The sequence below is a fragment of the Danio rerio genome, chromosome 21 (genome assembly GCF_049306965.1).
Source record: "Danio rerio strain Tuebingen ecotype United States chromosome 21, GRCz12tu, whole genome shotgun sequence".
NCBI classification, from domain to species: Eukaryota; Metazoa; Chordata; class Actinopteri; order Cypriniformes; family Danionidae; genus Danio; species Danio rerio.
The window spans coordinates 32,012,227-32,029,422 of record NC_133196.1 but is presented as its reverse complement, the minus strand read 5'-3'; the positions used below and the strand labels follow the sequence as shown (position 1 = coordinate 32,029,422).

The 17,196-nt window shown below is 36.0% G+C and overlaps 1 protein-coding gene across 7 annotated transcripts in view; it reads left to right on the top strand.

The window, feature by feature from the left end:
• The first annotated feature begins 15,757 nt into the window (after nucleotides 1-15,757).
• cxxc5a (CXXC finger protein 5a) overlaps nucleotides 15,758-17,196 on the top strand; it is a 50,438-nt gene continuing 48,999 nt past the window's right edge. For 3 of the 7 annotated variants that reach the window (XR_012397226.1, XM_681066.10, XM_009295514.5), the window contains exon 1: nucleotides 15,758-16,000. The gene's annotated coding sequence lies outside the window, so the exon portion shown is untranslated. Of the gene's footprint in view, nucleotides 16,231-17,196 lie in introns of all 7 variants that reach the window. The other 4 variants (XM_073935983.1, XM_009295515.5, XM_073935982.1 and 1 more) reach the window with 2 other exon arrangements.

Here is a 17,196-nt window from a genome sequence, read left to right as displayed (position 1 = left end):
AACAGAAGATGATCCAGTCTGACGGGGATCTTGTTGTGCTGATCGAGGCGGTGGTGGGGGTGAGCAGGACAGAGCCTCGGGGCAGAGAAAGATCGGCACTGCGGTGTTTGTTAGAAATCTCACACAGCTCGCAACATTCCTGAGCGTCTGCGAAACCGGACTTCTTCCTCTCTCTATTCCGCTGGTCTTCTGGGGCTCTCCTGCGGTGCTAGTCTTGTATGCAGCTGGAGTGGGAACCAGTGGGCAGAGTAAAAAACCTAATACCCCCCTCTCCCTCTGTCAGGAAAGCGCCTGTGCGTCGTCTCACGCAGAGAGAAAGCAACAAAGATGTGAGTGTGGCCGCAGCCCCGGGGCGAACGCGCCCGCCGCGGCCTCTCCTGTGTCACGCATTGCTGATCGCGCTCCTTTCCATTCCAGACCCTTACTTTTCTCTCTCTCTCTTTCTGTTTTTTTTTTTTTTTTGGATATAACTTAGTTTCTTGGTTAAACGTTTGGTTGGTTTTCTTATTTCTGTGCTTCTGTGGTAATTGTTTACACTTTTAAAAAGTTGTGATTGAGCATTCATTCATTCATTTTCTTGTCGGCTTAGTCCCTTTATTAATCCGGGGTCGCCACAGCGGAATGAACCGTCAACTTATCCAGCACGTTGTAACGCTGTTGATTCCCTTCCAGCCGCAACCCATCTCTGGGAAATGTGATTGAGGATTGAGCATACACTCAAATATGATATCTGCTGTTTGTTTAAGCTATTTATCTAAATGTGTTGAAACAACATAATTCTGGATATTTTTTGCAGAATCAATTGGTTTTTGATCAATCCACTTGTGTTGCGATAACAGGAATAACCTTGAATTAAAACTGTAGGCTACTTTTTGTCCATAATAAACACTTTTTTAAAGAATTTTAAAGGGATAGTTCACAAAAATGTGAAAATTTTGGTCAATTTTCTCACCGCCATTTCGTCCAATTTTATAGATGAAGTGAAATTCAAGTCAGTGGCTATCGGCAAAATGAGAGTAGAAAAAAAAACACACTATCCCCCTACCCAACCTTATACCCCTAAACCAAAACCTCAGAGGAAACAATCTGCATTTTTACAATGAGAAATTATGAAATTTCAATCATAACTATGTCATAATGTAATTTTTGATTAGTAATATTCATTGCTAAATACTTAGTGTCACATGTAGCCCACTTACAGTGATTTCACAGCTTATCATGGGAGTACTAAAGATTTCTGACATGTGTGACTTACTGATTAGAAGAATTGTCGGTACAACATTATTACTACATTATTTTATTCTGCTCAAATTGTACAATTTAACATGACTGAATAATTGGGTTGAACACACAAAGTGTCTGTCTTTAAACATTTTTAACTGCTTTTACTGTTTGAACCCGACTCTTGCACTCCCATTTGTTCACATTAGTTACTGTAATATTAACCAGTGATAAGTTAGTATCATTAAGATGCAAGTGTTTATATAGAATAATTTTTAAAATCTATTTTATGAACAGTTTAAGTTTTTTCACAAAAATATTTGTTAAAGTTTAAGTAATTATGTTGTTTTTATTAGTTTATTTTCATGTGGTGCAGTGGGTAGTGCTGTCACCTTAAACCAAGAAGGTCGCAGGTTTGAACCTCGGCTTGGTCAGTTGGCATTTCTGTGTGGAGTTTGCATGTTCTGCCTGTGTTCTCGTGGGTTTCCTCTAGGTGCTCCTGTTTCCCCCACAAGTCCACAGACATGCAGTATGTGAATTAAGCTCAATTGTCAGTCGTGTATGCATGTGAATGAGAGTGTGTGGGTGTTTTCCAGTGATGGGTTGGCAGTTCATTGATACAGCAGAATAATTAATAAGGTGATTAATAAAATGACTAAGCCAAAAAGAAAATAAATGAATGAATGGATAGTTTTTTTTCTTTGTTAGATTTCTTTGCTTATATTAATATATGAACAGCAAACATATTAGTTATGCAAATGTAGATTTTTTTAGGTATGTTGTGCAGTTTATACGTGTAATGTCTGTATGTGCTCCACATTTTATTTCACTTTTATTCATGATAATGCAAAGAAAGCTGTTTGTTGTGGAATGCGTCTACTCAATCCCTGAAGAGATCTAACGCATCTGTAGTTTGCCTTTTTTGCCATGTAATGTAGTCAATAATTGTATAAAATATTTTTAATCGGTTTAACCCCTCCCATGTAACAATGTAACATGTTCCTCATATTTTGATGCTATTACAGTATAATTAAACAAATAATGTGCAAATTTTTCATCCGGACATCACTTTTGTTGACTAATTTGACTAATCTTTTAATTATTTTGTTTTAGTGAAGTTTATTCATAAATTAATTTTGAGAGGATCACGTGCTTATGATTTATCACGGCCGGTCTCGCATTTGCTAATCACTAATCTTCCAATCATATGAGCCCTAAGCTACAATAAAAAGCCACAGTTTTCAGTTCACTTTATCTTCGTTTGGAAGAAACCCCCCTCCTCCCCTATTCTCCTCCTTTACCTCTGATTGGGCGGCACGGCGGCCCAGTGGTTAGCACTGTGAGCCCCACAGCAAGAACACTGCCAGCCCTGGTTCCACAGGACCGGTGGGTGTTTCTGTGAGGAGTTTGTATGTTCTCCCCGTGTCCGTGTGGGTTTTCCCCGGGTTCTCCGGTTTCCTCCCACCATCCAAAGACATTCAACATACATAACAATCAAGCTTTTTCTAATCCCTTGTGTTCCCTTAGCTACAGCAGCAGGGGAGTTCTGAGATCCACCGAGCTCAGGCTCCCTTTTTGCTCTGCCAACAGGAGGAAGCTCCGGGCTCGAGGAGCCCTTGAGCTCGGGGCTCTCTCCCGGGACAGCATGCCAAACAAGCTTTTATAAATCATCAGCTAAGTGTGAACTCTTGAATTATTGTTATTATTAATCAGGTTAAACCAAATGTCAATTAAAATTACATTTCCATGGCAACACACTGAAATAAAATAAGTTGTTGATACATTTTGTTCATTTTATGTAACAAAAAAAAAAAAAAAAAAGAGGTTGTAGCAAACCCAAACCTGAAAAAGTAAAATATGTGTTAAAGGTTGTCCATTGAGTACACTGTAAATCAACCAGCAGTATTGATGTGATAATATTACTATTAAACAGTATTTATTCAATAAAAGTATGTCAATTTTTTCTATGTTAAAGAGGATTAGATGTACAGGAAATTGTTCTGTCAAAGTAAAACGAACAAGAATTTCAGAGTACAAACTGATAGATGATGCATCACGCTGTATAAGCTGTCAGAATTCTGGGAAATTCATTGCTTTCAGTGAAGAGTGACACAGTGCAAAGATCATCACTTTACAACTACTGTAAGTCAGCACAGCAGTGCATTAATATTTATATGTTTTTATTTTCCTACTCTTTCTAATTCACTTAACTCTCTTTAAAAATGTGTATACATAACTTCAGATTTAGAATTTTATTATGATACTTTACAGTCGAAGAGGGCTCATTCGTTTGTTTAATTATTCTTAAGCATTTGTGTCAAAATATTAATTAGAAACATAATAAAGTCTGACTGTTATTTGCATTACATACAGTGAAAAGTATGGTTCTATAAAACACTTTTTATAGTTTTTCTTATTATAAAAGCTACATTTTGAGATATAAACTTGTCTTTTTGTCATAATCTTTAAAGTTAATTGTTGATGATAGACAAAATGACATCAAAAAATGTGTAAAAAAATCCCAATTGATTTGATGTCAAAACCTGGACATCCAATTGACATCCACACATTGATGTCCTTTTGACCACGAAAATAATGACAGAAAAGTTTGATTTCCATACACTGGCTCATTCAGACACAAGTCCTGTATACAGTCAAAAATCAATTATTGACTATAGATAGTAATTGAAAATCAATGACTGTCCTGTAATTGATTTACTTGTTATGGCTGTCAAATGTAGATGCCAAATGGACGTCAACTTTTTATATCAAGGTGTATTTTCATTACAGTGGGGAAAATAAGTATTGAACACATCACATTTAAATAATATTTCTAAAGGAACTTTTAACATGGAATTGAACCAGATTTTGGTAAAAACCCAAACAATTCAAACATAATAATAATACAAAAAAAATTATCTGAAAATTAGTTATGTTTAATAACAATGAAACGACACAAGAATAAAGTTCTGAACTATTGAAACACATTTAATACTTTATATAAAAAACTTTTTTGGTGATGGTAGCTTAAAGACGCATCTTAAATGGATAATGAAGTCACATCAATTGTTCAGGTGAGAGTTTTTGACTACAACAGAGTGTAAGAATCTTGATGGTTCTGTGCGTCTTGTCTATCAAATCTGATCTTTCATTTGTATTTTATATTGGACTCAAGTCAGGTTATTAGCTGGGCCATTCTACAGCTTGATTTTCTTTCTCTGAAAGAATTTGAGAGTTTCCTTGTCTGTGTTTTGGATCATTGTCTTGTTGAAATGTCCACCCCAGTTTCATCTTTATCATCTTGCTAATGTAGCTGTTGAACTGAAGAAGCTATAATATTAATTTACAATGACGAAGGGCAGAGGGTTGCTGAATAACTACTTTTACTGTCTTTCTACATGTGTTTAATACTTTTTTCCCTGTGTCATTTCATTTTGTTATGCATTACTTAATTTGAAAACTCATTAGTTTTGTTTTTTGTGCATATGTGGGTTTCTTTGGTTGTTACCAAAATCTTGGGAAAATTTCAAGTCAACAGCATCTTTAGAAATATGCTTTCTGAGAAAAATGCTAACGTGTTCAATACTTATTTTCCCCGCTGTATGTAGGTCACAATTAGATAACTTTACACACACTTTTGTCATTGAATGCTAAACTCATGCAATACTCCACACATCCTGAGGCTATACTATTAAAATACTAAATGTTTTAATGTTTACTTCAAACATTGTTTTGCCTTTTTAAATAGAAAAAAAGGTAAAGTGACTCATCAACAATTAAAACTGCGCCACCAAATCTGTCAACTGAGCTTGAACTTTTAATACTCATAGAATATTTAATCTAATAAAGGTTTCAGAAGACCCCTTTGAATGATACTACTTATTTCTTCATGTCTGTAAATTACAGCACACAATTTGGAAGAATGTGGTCTGGTTAGCTAAAACCAGGCAAGTATTTAAGAATTTTAATCCCTATTTTTTTTTTTTTTGGCTAGAAATTGAATTACATGTTGAAAATGTAACGTAATTGAATCAACATTTCCCTTCCTTTATATCAACTGTTAACTCAGGATTATAAAAAGACAATAAGCATCAATCCTGCATTTTAAAAAAGCAGATTAACCAGAATTTGATTTACATATAACCAACAGTTAAAATGTGTGATCGTGCCGTAAAGTGCGGTCACATGCTTTGCACGTGCCATAGTTCTGGATCCCAGGGTCAGTCTCTATCAGTTTCTTCCAATGTGAGTTCCTTATCCCTCACAATTCTTGAGAAAAGCTGAGGTCAAGCTTGGAATGCTGTGAAGTCTCAGGGTCAGCCTGATGCAATGAATCTAGAAATGTCAGGATTTCAGCACTTTCTGATTTTGAGGGAGTCGATTCGGTTTTGCCTCTATACTTATAGCCAGAGTTATAGCTGAAACTAATAATGGAGACAAGTACAACTTTTCTGTCAAGTGTCATGATTTCATCAGCTTTTTTTCCAGACTAGTTCCACTATCATTCTTTTACTTTAATTACATCAGCCTGATTAGTTGATTCACTCACTTGCTGGATTCATTTTCTTGTAAGGTTGCCTCAACTGCTGCTCGGAAAACTTCCCAAACCTTTAAAGATATCTACTGTTTAAGAAATTGTAGCAAGACTCAAATGTAGCACTAAAACTTTTGTAATGGTACAAAAGATATGTATATTTAAAAAAAAAAAAAAAAGTTTTTTTTTTTAGAACTTCCTATATTCAACAATGAAAGTATCATATAATATAGACCAATTCAGTGTGGTGATGTCATTAGCCAATGAACATTTCCTGCATGTTGTCAAACTTCATAACCATAACAAGAGGGAATTCAGTCATTATTATCTAATTTAACATTATTTATGAATATGTTGCTATTTTTTTAATCTTGGAAGCTATGGAAATTTAAAAAAATAAAACAAGAAATGTGTTAGGATCATTGCTATTGTTTACAACCTTCATAATCGTCTATGAGGTTTGTTTTCAACAATGATAATAAGAAATGGTTTTAAACACCAAATTAGCATATGATTTCTGTGGACTGGAATAATGAGCCAGAAAATTCACAAGAATAAATTAAATGTCAAAATAGAAAACAGACATTTAAAATAGTAATAATGTTTCACAATATTATTATTTTTACAGTGTTATTGTTTTTAAATGCAGCTGTGATGAGCATAATAAGTAGTTTCTTTTAAAACTTTTTTAGAAAATGACTAGAAAAGCCAACTCTAAAAACATTGTCTATTTTTACATTAAAATCAATCAATCAATCAATCAATCAATCAATCAATCAATCAATCAATAAATCAGTCTTTAGCAAGGTTAAGGACAAAAAATAAATAACTAGGTGATTAAAAATTCAAGGTATTATTTTCTACCACAACATAGGAACCAAGATCTTTATAGCTCTGGTTTCCCCCACAGTGCAAAGACATGCATTACAGGTGAATTGAATAAACTAAATTGGCCATAGTGTATGTGAGTGAATGAGTGTGTATGGATGTTTTCCAGTACTGGAAAGTCATCCGCTTTGTAAAACCAAATGCTGGATAAATTGGCGGTTCAGTCCGCTGCTGTGATCCCTGATGAATAAAGGGACTAAGCTGAAGGAAATTGAATAAATTAAGTTATTTTTAATAATAAAATAGATTTTTTTTTAAATGTTTCTGTATAGCTATGCAATTTATAATACAATTTAAGAGAAGTTTACACTACAGCACTTTCAACTAAAACATAATAATATTGTGAAACATTAGTAGAATTTTAAATGACTGTATTCAATTTTAACATATTTAAAAATGTGTTTTATACCTGTGAATTTTCTGCATCATTACTACAGTCCACAGAAATCATATGCTAATTTGGTAATTAAAATATGCATGTTGTTTTGGGTGCATGAATATACAAAACTTTTTTGGATTCTGGGTTTCACAATACAAGCTTTTGAAAACAATACTGTTATAGTTTTTGTGTTAAAACAGTAACACAATTTTATGAAATCAATGACATCATGTGCATTATGTATTCAGTCTAGACGTTTGTAAGTACCTGACAACCAAAACATCAATGGTGAACTACAGGACTGTATGTGAATATTTAGCACCTATTTAGCACCTACAGGTCTGGCATGCAAAGTACAGTGTTTTAATCATTTTTGAGTTGTGAATGGAGGTAAGTGATAACATCGCTGACTGAAACTAAATAAAAAATGCAAAAACATTACAATTAGTGTCACTATTCAGTTCCAGAGTCCCTAAACTATATTGCATGTAAATGTATATTTTGTAAATGTTTGGGTAAAAGAAATTTTATGAATCAAAAGTGACACTAAAGACATTCAAACAACCCGGGCTTTTTGGAAGGAGCTACATTATTTTATTTATTTTTTGCAGTTTTTGCGAGTCGTACACTGTGTATGCTTTTTCAGATCTCAAATTTCTCTCACAAGCGCTGTTCCCACCTGCTTTTCTCATGTAAATCCACCAGAGGACGCTGCTGACTGACTGTCAACTGACTGAATGACTGACTGACTGAAAGATCGACTCACCCACCCTCCTCCTTCCCTAAACCCAACCATTAGTATTTTCAAAAGCACCAATCAACCTGCACACCCACTACCCTAAACCTAATCAACAGTTTTAAAAAGCAATCCAGAAAATGAAAAGTGCTCATCTGATTTTTACCACGTTTACTTTTTGGCTTCTGTTTTTGTCTTACCTGCTTTCTAGAACCGTTTTTTCCTGGACTCAAACCCGGTTGTTGTGGTCAACTCCTCTCTGCATCTCAAGTAAGCTAACTGAACAAACTGGTAACATCAGGAAAGTCGTCCATAAAGAGGTAAGCGGTTAGCTGGTAAGAACGAAAAAAAAAAAAAGTGTAATACTGCCCCTTAGCGCTCGTTTTAAAAACTAAATGCAGCCATACGTACGTCTGGCTACATAATTTGCGATTTTTCAGAAATGTATATGGGGGACGTTTTCAGAATAAGCCTGTGTTGCATTAATGTTCTTTACTTCAACAAAGTATCCCGTTTCTTTTTAAATAATCCATTACAAGAAAATAAAAATTCTCAAGTTATTCATTAATAACTCTTAATCGCACATTTACAAATAAACATCTCAAATTGATGATAAAATTTCTGTCTTTTGTTTTTCATTTGGATATAATAGTACATCAACCAAGGGTGTATTCCTCAGTTCACGCACGTCTATAGGAACTCAAATTGTCACCATAATCGTTGCACACACCGATACCGGACCACCGGCTAATATTTTTGCCCATCCCCCTCTCTCCTGGACCTGGTTCTGTAGACTTGAGAGTTGGCGGCGCCCAGGCACAGAAAGCGGTCAGGCACTTCGACATGGAAGTGATTTTCAAAAGCGAAAGGAGGACGAACGGATTGACGTCTGCTTAATGTAAGATACGGTGAGGCCAGGCACTTTGCCAGAGCCATAGAGACACTCAGGGGATTACGGAGCAATGCGTGTCCAATTTATTCACGCCAGCCCGTCAGTGAGGGACTGGATGCGTCCATTGTGCGCTTATCTCTCTGACGAAACCCGTGCGTGTCTGCCCACGACCACGAAAATATGTCAGCGGTGAAACAAAAGCTAATTGTCAAACTTAGACAACCCGTGTAACGCAGCACAAACCTGGATTAGAAAACAGTGGCCTCTGTACATGGTAGATATTTTTTTCTCCGTGGACAGAGAAGAATCTGTTTGGTTTGTGCTGCTTTTTTGACAGCTAATGATAAGAAGAGATTCGCATGCCAAAACTTTTTGCTTAGCAACAGCTAAATGAGATGTTTAATGTTAATAATTTGGTTAATGACACACAGGCAGGGTGTAACGGTGGTGTAGCAAAAAGGTCGCTGGTTCGAGCCTCGGCTCGGTCAGTTGGTATTTCTGTGTGGATTTTGCATGTTCTCCCCGTGTTCGTGTGGGTTTCCACAGTCCAAAGTCTATAGGTGACTTAGGTGAGCTAAACTGGCCGAATGAGTGTGTATGGGTGTTTCCCAGTGATGGGTTGCAGCTGCAAGGGCATCTGCTGCATAAAACATATGCTGGATAAGTTGGTGGTTCATTCCGCTGTGGCGACCCCAGATTAATAAAGGGATGAGCCGAAAAGATTATGAATGAATGAAAGACATACAGGCAGAGTGCGAATTACAGGGGGGTTTGGGGGGGTCTGACCCCCTTAATTAATGCTTGATGACCTCTAAAAAACATAAAAAGGGCCCTTCAATATTTAATAAATGGTTTGCTCTAATCTGTTTCTTGAATAAATATTAATTAAATAATAGATAATGTAAACATACACTCATTGTAACGGCATGTTGATGCAGAAAATCTAGAGCACCAACAGACAGCTTAAGAGTTTACAAAACATGTTTCTTGTAAAATAGACGTTTGTACTGTAGGTGTCCATAAATCTTGATGCATAGTTTGCATTTAAACACTTACTCGCATGGAAGTTAAACAGTAAAATAAAAATGATGTGCAGTCATGATGTGCCGTCTTTCATGTTTATCCATTAAAGTGCAGGAGTGCAAACCTGTCACCATTTATTTAATATCACAAATGTCATTAAGAACCACTCAATATGCCCCAAAACATTGAAAACAATAGTTTGATTAATAAGGATGTAATTGAATTAAATAGATAACTTTGGTTCAATGAGGCATATTACCCTGAATACAGGCATGTTATAATACTACTGCTGTGTCAGTTTTTTTTTTTTTTTTTTTTTTGTATACTGTTAACACAGATCTATTCACCTGTCAGACATGTAGCCACCATGGACTCATTAGTGATCTTTCATTTTTGTTCTTTCTTTTTATTTTTTGGCAAAAGAGATTTACCAAAGAGTTTTTATGGGGGCGTTACCATGGCATCACCACAGTTGCTATGGCATTACCAAAGTGTTACTATAACAAGATGTTTTGAAAGTTACCGACAGACCTTGGCTTTTCCTCCCGATCTCTACTAGAAATGTAATGTTATAGATCTGTGTGTTTGTTATGTGATAATATGCATGCATTTGCTGCATTACAATGAAATAACATATTTCTGGAGAAAAGCCTTTGATTTGATTTGAAAAGTGCATTGTACCACATGCAAACATTGTCAATGGATCCACATGCTCATAAATAATGATGGATAATAAATTATTACATATATGGGTGATGCAAACATTCAATAGGCTACCTGTTATTATGTTATAATACTATAATATTATGTTATAATACTACAATATAGATCTTTGTGCAGATCTTTCAGAAACGCCAGTTTGGAAACACTGAAGCATTTTGATGATTGGTTTACTTGATGTTGTTGTTAGAAAAGGAGTATATTTTCATTCTCATTCTATTTTTAGATAAATAGGACACAATGAAACCATGAAATCTATCTGATAAAAAAATAATCTAAAAGTAATCAAAAAGGAGCCAGATTACATTAACCAAATGTGTAATATTGTGTTACTAATCTGTTTTACGTGTAAATCACAATCACTCTACGGTTTCCAAGTAATCTGTACATGCAGCGATGTCTACAAGTATGCAACAACATTGGAAGACTGGGATCCAAAATATTCCTTAAAAAAAAAAATAATAATAATAATAAATTATATATATATATATATATATATATATATATATATATATATATATATATATATATATATATATATATATATATATATATATAGTTGTAGTCAGAATTATTAGTCCTCCCCCTTTTTTGCCCAATTTCTGTTAAACAGAGAGAAGATTTTTTTCAACACATTTTTAATCATAATAGTTTTAATAACGCATTTCTAATAACTGATTTATTTTATCTTTGTCATGATGACAGTAAATAATATTTGACTAGATATTTTTCAAGACACTTCTATACAGCTTAAAGTAACATTTAAAGGCTTAACTAGGTTAATTAGGCTAACTAGGCAGGATAGGGTAATTAGGCAAGTTATTGTATAATGATGGTTTGTTCGGTAGACTATCGAAAATAAATATAGCTTAAAGGGGCTAATAATATTGACCTAATAATGTTTTTTTAAAAATAAAAAGCTGCTTTTATTCTAGCCAAAATAAAACAAATAAGAGTTTCTGCAGAAAAAAAATAAAATATATTATCAGTCATATTGTAAAAATTTCCTTGCTCTGTTAAACAACATTTGGGAAATAATTAGAAAAACAAAAATCAAATGGGGGGCTAATAATTCTGACTTGAACTTAATGGACACAAATGTGTAGAATTTTCTCAATAGCCAGAGATTACACAAAATCATTTTAGGGCCCCATAAATTTATGTGTTGCCGTGTGAATAAATAAACCAAAAGTACATAAATAAACTAATAACACAAATAAACCAAAAGTACACACTTAAGCTATTAAAACATGAAAGCATGTAAACATTAAGCCCCTCAAAAATCGCCAATCCATAAATATTTTACTGCAGAAAACAGCTAAATACAAGTTATAGGTTAAATTTTAATAAGTGACATAAATATATTACTATTGTCTTAATTTTTTAACAAAATAATAATAAATTATTTATGTAATAATTAGTTATTTATGAATTATGATATTATTAATATTTAAACATGTCTTTTAAAACACAAATAATTAAAACAAGCTCCAATCTGAGAGTCATAGTATTTTTTTCCTTTACTTAAGAACCCATCAGGGCACCACTCAAATTTGTGTTGGTCTATAAGTACTTATTTGACAGTAGATGTTCTTCTATGGAGCAAAGTGTTCTGGTTGAACAAAACTGTGCAGTTAATGCAGCTCAAATGCTGATATTATTAAAGTAGCCTATTCTTAATTAAAAAAGAAACTGAAATTCATATTAGTTTTCCAATTCAAATTATCACACCAATTATAATATGCTAATATGATCATTTATGACAGATAAAGTATTAATTTTAAAATGTAAGTGGTCTTGAGTGTTTTGGGCTCCACTGTATTTATACTGAAGCATTGGCACGCTTGCTAATATTAACCCATAACTGCAGCCAAACCACACAGCGGCGTTTCGCTTGGCTCACTTCGGCAGCTGGGGAAAAACAATATCCTTTTAATGCTGATGATGAATATGATAAAATATCCTTGCGTCAGGAGTAAAGTGTCTTTGATGCGCCTTCCATGAAATTACGGTTTAGTAAAGGCGCTATTTGTGTGAGAGAGCCGAGTATTAGTAGCGCATCCCCTCCCCATTCTCTCTCTCCCTCTCTCTTTCTCTCTCTTTTTCTCGCACGCGCGTTATTTTCCAGCTCGGAGCCTCAAACCCGCGCGGCTCGATCGATTCGCATTGATTGTCCCTGACGAGCTGCTCCACTTTCTAGCCAATGTCAGCCCGTCTGCGATCGGGAAGGAGAGAAATGAAGGAAAATCTCTGCCGCCCTGGCGGTGTCATTTCCACACACTTCGGTTGGCCGCCTGCCAGCAGACAGGACATTCAAAAGAAGCGGAGTGGACTGAGAGAAAGAGGAGCCGAGCGACCACAGCTGACCCCTGTTTACCACAGCAGACCAATACAGTTCACAGCGGCACAACGAGCGCGCTGCGTCACTGAGGCTTTTACAAAAACAACACTCAACATTTCACACATTTATGGGGCAGGGATAAATAATAATGTCCGAGTTTAATAACATCCTGTTTGTAGAAACATAATGATAAGTAGCTTATAGTCTATCATCATTTAAAAAGTTTTTTTTTTTTCGCTGCTTCTTCAAACTATATTTAAAATGAGCTTAAACAACACAACTCTGAAGATTTTTTAGGAAACATACTTTTTTATGCTCAACTTTTTTTATTCAATTTAATATGTTAACTTAATCGATTTCCCACCACTGGGTTGCAGCTGGAAGGGCATGCACTGTGTAAAACATATGCTGGATAAGTTAACGATTCATTCCGCTGTGGCGACCCCTAATGAATAAAGGGACTAAGCCGAAGGAAAATGAATGAATGAACTTAATTGATTTGTGTTGGGACAACATGATTGAATTGGGTGGAACTCTATTTTTATGTTGATTTCGTGGCTACACCTAATACATAAAAACTTGTATCCCTTTATACAAAATCATTTAGCAGTAAATGAGCAATAACAAGTAATAAGTAAAAAAGATAAGGTGTAAGCACCAAGTAAAGTTTATTCAAATAAATCTAGTCTGTTTATCATAAACAAGATTTTAAAAGATTATTTTTCTAATAAAATATATCTAATAAGCCTGAATAGCATAGTAAAACTGAATGACCTTGACAGTCATTGCAGGATTAAGGGGGTATTTATACAACATAATGTTATAAAAATGTATACATTTTGGCTGTCCATTTATAAAACAGAATTTTGGGGGTCTGAAAATGCACAATTGGAAATTTGAAAAAAATAAAAAAAGTTATTATTTTAAATAAACCTAATCTGTTATTTTACCCTAGCTGCCGGAGAAAAAACCCAGCCTAGTTAAAAACCTAGTTAAAATAACAAACTTTAAATGACAAAAATTTCCTTAAATTAAAATTTCCGGTAAATTTCTGTAATTTATTGTCTGTTATTTTACAGTAAATGTCTGTAATTTAAAATCCATTAATTTACATTCACCCTATCTGCTATTAAACAGTGACATTAAGTGCATAAAAATAGTGTGTTCAGTCTTCACGTCATGGATGCATGGATACTAGATTACAGTCCACTTGTTAAGTGTGACGTCACATGAAGCGGCTTCCGGGTCCAAGTGCTCTATCAAACTGCATGGGGAGACTCAACAAATGGTGATAATAAATGTTTACAAATGATGTAATACTTTCAAAAATCACGATCGCAAGATATCCATGCCTAATATCCGATTGCCAGAAAGTGATTAATATTTAAAAAAAATATTAAAATGTTGATGTCTGTGATGCGGCGACACAGTGGCGCAGTAGGTAGTGCTGTTGCCACACAGCAAAGTCACTGGTTCGAGCCTCAGCTGGGTCAGTTGGCGTTTCTGAGTGGAATTTCCACGTTCTCCCTGCGTTCGCGTGGGTTTCCTCCAGGTTTCCCCCACAGTCCAAAGACATGCGGTACAGGTGAAATGGGTAGGTTAAAATTGTCCATAGTGAATGAGTGTGTGTGTGGATTTTTTCCAGAGATGGGTTGCGGCTGGAAGGGCATCTGCTGCGTAAAAACGTGCTGGATAAGTTGGCGGTTCATTCCGCTGTGGCGACCCCGAATAAATAAAGGGAATAATCCGACAAGAAAATGAATGAATGAATGTCTTTGATGCAGAAAATTCAGACAATGTTGTGTAGGCTACATTATGATACTTTATAAAATTCACTTTAATGTGTGATATGACTAAAAAGTGGTCATAAGCGAATATATTCGCGGCTTGGACCTGAAAACAGTATTTCATTTTTCACGACTTAACAAGTGGATGGTCTATAGGATCACATGTGCGCAGATGCATAGTGTTTATTTACAAAGTGACATCGCCTACTACTGGTGTGGCATGAACAGTGATTTTAGTCGAATTCATTAATCTGTGTGAACAAGCATTTGTTCTGACAACACTTGTCGACATGTCAGAATGTAAAACTGGGGAAAATTTTGTATCACTTTCTTGTCACATGATAATGGCAAATTGCCTGAAGCTCGTGTAACAGCCGATGATGTTGGCTTTTTAAAACTTAAATGAATAATAATTAAAAAAAATCATTAAACCCTTTTTTTTAAAGAAATTATATTCAGTTTATGTTGGGCTACTTAATGATATCATCCAACTTACTATTAGTATAATTACAAAGTGAAATCAACTGTGATGGATTAACTTGTTATTTATTTCTAAAATATTTAATTTTAATACTCACAGATCATTGATTAACCACCACTGATATAGGTAAAAAGCACCCCATAAAATTTTGGTAGCAGCTGGAATGTACTTGGGGATTTATTGACACCAAGCCTAAAATCATAAAAAAATATATTATTATTATATTATTTGCATAACAAAGTTTCTAAAAGCGCAAGACATAATGCACTTTTAATACTTTATTATTTCATATTAATTTATTCCGTCGAGCAATACATAAAAACATCCCAAAATGAAAACAAATAGTAGGATTACAAAGTCATGCAGTCACCACGTGCATCCTTCTGACATTGTTTGATGGTAAATATGAATGTGTTGAAGGGAAGTTCAGTCTTAAAGCGGTATGACGACATATCAACTTTTGCTCCTGGAGAAAAAAAATCACAGGCTGCTCAGCGCACAGAGAAACAGAAGCGACACAGATCTCCTTCCGTCACATTAACCCGCAAATCATTCACAAAGCACGTGCACATCGAGAAACACCCTTTAGTTTAAGGTCCGACATTTAAAACGTCGGCGAAAAGAAGCGCCGCGTAAACGCGAGATGTCTTTGTTTATCTGTGTATTTTCTCCGCCTCAGCGTCGCCGAAAGTCCAGTTCGGTTTTTACGTGAAGCTCCAAAAATCTATGAAATGTGTTTGCATGTTCTTCTGGATGTAGAGGTGGGATTGCGAGAATCGAAAGGTTGGTGAGCCCACACGCTCAGCTTCCCAGAAAGTACGTTTAGCAATAATTCACCATTCTCTTCCTCACGCGCTCGGCTCGGTCGAAGGCTCCATGATTTCTGGAAGTCGAGAATAAGCTTTTTCTCCCTTCTTTTTGCCATCAATCTCAACGACAGGCTTGGAGAAGGGGCGCTCGGACAGTGGAAGCCCTCCCCTCCGCTCGGATCTGCCTTGGTAGGTGCGAATAAAAAAGGGGCCAGTGTTTGCAAATATGCAGATACATGGAAAGGGGGGAATCATACTTTGTTGAAGTCTGCTCAAAGTTGGGATGTCATCTTCCTAACGATTTCGTTGGCTGGGAGAACGGGAGAATGATTGTGCCGTACATTGTCAGGCGTGCTGCTGCAGACCGTTCACTGGCACCGCAGAGACCCAGGTTTCAGATCATTGAGTCTAGACAAAAGGTATTTTTGTGCTGCTTTAATGTCAAATTAAATAAGGATCCGACTCGTAATTAAGCGACCGCGCAATATTGGCTCGTTCTCGCAAATCTGAGCTTTATTTTCCTATGGAAACGCGCTCGCGCTTCCCAGGAAGTAATATCGCTTTGACTCTGTACAACGCGATTTAATCAATTGTCAGAATATACAAATCGTAAATGTATTTAAATGCTTTGGTGGGCTGTGCAAACTTATCACTCTCTTGAATAATTTGCTAGTAAAATTATGATGCCGATGACGTTTATGATAGTTGCTCCTCCAGCATGTAACGACAGGTGGTATTGTAGTTGATGATGCGTTATGTTATAGACGCGGAACTTTTGCTCTTCCAGCAGCTGCACACCTGTGCGTTACTAAAACGCTGTGCTCTTGAATATTGCTGTATATCGTTAAATAGAGGGTGTCTTGAATGTATTTGCAGTTTGATGTTTAGTCGCTCGTGATTTGAGGTGATTTGTGCAACTCGTCGCGGTGGGATTAGGCAAAAATGTGCGCTTCATTGTTCGCTGAGAGGATATTATCAGGCTGATGTCGCCGCGGAGAGCGCGCGGGGATTTACTGCTGCAGTCCGCGGCCGACAGCGCACGGCGCTCATGCACGCACTGTTTGTGTGATTGCCAGTCATTAACTTTCACTATGACGCAAAGAGTTGGAGAAGTTTTCAAGCGCATTTAACTTTGAGCTATGCAAATGCGCACAGGGACGCTCGGCAAAGTCCACATCTGGATAGGAAAACATGAATTATTGTCAGCGTCCGCTGGATCTCGTGCGCGAGAGTGTTCGTGTGTAGCGCTTGCGTGTGAGAGCGTGCATGCGTGAGTATGTGTGTGTGTGTGTGTGAAGCAGTGTGAGGAAGAAAGACAGCGGCAGGGGGAGATAGATAGGTGTGTGTGCGTGTGGTGTGTGTGTGTGTGTGTGTGTCTTGGGGGA